We start from the raw sequence: 3,026 nt of genomic DNA, 5'->3' as shown, positions 1-3,026 counted from the left end.
TGCAAGAAGTGTGTTAGTTTTGATATTAAAAGAGACTATTTCAGACAAAGGTTGATTTAATCCAAAAGTCGTATATGCTTATGCTGCTCAGCATACCTAGAACGACACATTTTTAAAAATACGATGGTCAATACCATTTTTTAAAAATGGAAGTGTGCTATTTGTTTGCGACAAAGGAGGAGGTCTGTAATGTGGTGGCGAAAACTACACTTTATTTGGTCTATAAATAACTATTTGCAGAGCGGAGTCCATGAACAAAACGTGAGCCAGCCAGGTCGTCAACAGTATCGAATAAAAACAGTTCACAAGAAGAGCTCACACGGAAAACGCCAGATAGGAAGAAGACATCTTCCAGCAGAACAACACTTTCCAAACGCAACTCGGCAGGCAGGCGTAGTTCGATGTTACGTGGACAGCGGCAGTGACTGACGTCCAAACAAGATCCACCTGGATAGCCACGCCGCTTCTGGGGTACGAGAAGGCGTACCGGTCCTGCATCGAATCCGCCCGGCAGATGAATGACGGGAACTGCTGGACCGGTCAGCCTGGTTGTGACTTTCAGGCAGTTTCCCACATCGGAATAGGTGAATAGCGGGCTGGTACGTCCTTCCCGCCTCAGTTACACGATCCGCAAACGTTTAGAAAACGTTCTCGCACTCTCACACGTGATTACATTAGACGCAGCCACCTTGTAGATGCGGGATAGAGGCCAGAAGAAGAAGATTCTCATCCAGAAAGGCCTGCCTGTAGACCAGTGGTTCCCAGACGTTGTTAGACAGCTACCTCTGAGTACAGTAAGATATTACCTAGTAACTCCCCCCTCCCCCCCTCTAGACCACTCCCACCCGCCCCTCAACTGTATCCCCGCCGTCATCACCTTTAACGCCTAACTAAACTTAAGCAATTCCCAGTGAAGAGGGAGTCCTCTCTACAACTCAATCACGATAGTTAACTATTCACAGTGAGGGTAGACACTTGTTACAAAACGTACTTTCTCTACACTAATCCTTTCCCTAGCGGTGTTTGCTTCACCCACACTATGCATCTCCATTTAAAATCCACCTAGTTAAGATTTATGCACTATAGTTACTGCCTGTAAATCACTTGACTGCTGGACTCCTTACTTCTGAAGTGGCCAACATTGCAGCACTTCAGGCTGTTAACGCTTTGTGTCTGACCACACTAATAACAACGATAATGATAATAATTGTGTACAGCACTGTAGTGTTGTGCTCGCAGTTAGTTCGTATATCTGTTTCAAAGTAAGTAATGAAGCCATTTCTGGCGTATTGCAGGAACTATCTACAACCTGCAGAAGACATTTTCACGAGGTATTTAGCGTTTGTTACGTACGTCATAGTTTTATTTTCGTAGATGTACAGTTCAAAGTACAAAGTACGTTGTAATCGGTGGTCTACTTGAGGTATTTGTGACATACACTAAATGGTGTCAAGCGTTAATGCTAGTGATTGAGAAAAAAATAATTATTGATAACTTATACAGGGTGAAAAGTATTTAAACCGACAAACTCTGGGAGGTTGTAGGGGACATCAAAACAAATATTTTTCCCTTATGTCATTTTTACCTAAGAGGAGTATTTAAACCGGTAGAGGAAGTTTTCTCTGGCGGCAAATTAATTAAACCCACAAACACTTTTCCATTTTTTATGACCAAGAGACAACACATTAACACAACCCAATTTCAATTACAGTAGATTTTCAAAAATGCCTCCATTGACATGTAAACAAAGGTTACACCGTCTGATCATGTTCTGTCTGGTACGGGCAAAAACCCCAGGAGTATCCTGAATTGTTCCTGCTGCTGCTACTATCCGGGCAACCAGATCCTGTTCTGATGCAAAAGGCTTTGCGTGAACAAGGTTGCGCATCTCTCCCCACACAAAAAAGTCCAAATGGGACATATCTGGTGACAGCTACAAGCCAGCTTCCTCAAATTGCAGTGTTCTTACCGTGCGACGGCGTCCCTGTCCAGGTAATCTGCTAAATGACCCGGTCTCACGCAGACGTTGGTACACAGCAGCGAGGATCGTATGATGCGGGATACGGCGATTAGGATATTGTTGTTGATAAACCCGCTCTGCAGCTCATCCGTTGTTTTGCGCTACGTAGTACGCACCAACCATGTCAGTGTACTCACTCCACATGTACCGCTCAATTAGCAAACAGACGCAATGCAATACTACACTGGTGGACAGCAGTTTCCTTCAACTGAAGAGCGTAATACGCCCTCTAACAACCGAAGATCGTAATACGGCCTCTAACAACTAAAAAGCGTAATACGGCCCCCACCGGTTTAAATACTCCCCAAAGGAAAAAATGACGTTAGGGAAAATATTTGTTTTGTGTCCCCTACAACCTCCCAGAGTTTGTCGGTTTAAATATTTTTCACCCTGTATAATCAGTATTAAAGTTTTACTAAATTTTAATAATAGTAACGATGTTTAAAAGTAATTTAGTTTAATGAATGAAACACAATCAACCCTTTTGGTTTTATGCCCATTAGAAAATTACATTTTACCCCTCAGGGGGTAATTACCCCCAGGTTGGGAGCCTCTGCTATAGACTAAGTGCGGCTGCTTCTGCTTGCGGTTTACTACTGGGTGCTTTGAGACACGGCCCGCCAGTTATACCGCTTCCGTTATACCAGAACGATAACACTTCTGCTTGGGCCAGAGACTATTACCCACTCGGAACTGGCGTGGAAACGATGGGTCACTTGATACAGCAGACGCCATATTGATTTAGGTGTGTTTAGCCGTTTTGTATTATAACTTGCAGTACGCTGTTTCAAGGCAACGGCCCATTGAAGATTTATCACAAACATGTCACTCTTCTCATGAAATTTCGGTTAATGACGCATTAACAGTATAAGCTTTCGAGAGATACTATGATAACTGGGCCGCTTTGGGTAGCCGCACGGTCTCAGGCGCCTTGCAACGGTTCGCGCGGCTTCCCCCGTCGGAGGTTCGAGTCCTTCTTCGGGCATGGGTGTATGTGTGTTGTCCT

Source organism: Schistocerca americana, chromosome 3 (genome assembly GCF_021461395.2).
Source record: "Schistocerca americana isolate TAMUIC-IGC-003095 chromosome 3, iqSchAmer2.1, whole genome shotgun sequence".
Taxonomy (NCBI): domain Eukaryota; kingdom Metazoa; phylum Arthropoda; class Insecta; order Orthoptera; family Acrididae; genus Schistocerca; species Schistocerca americana.
This window is presented reverse-complemented; position numbering follows the sequence as displayed.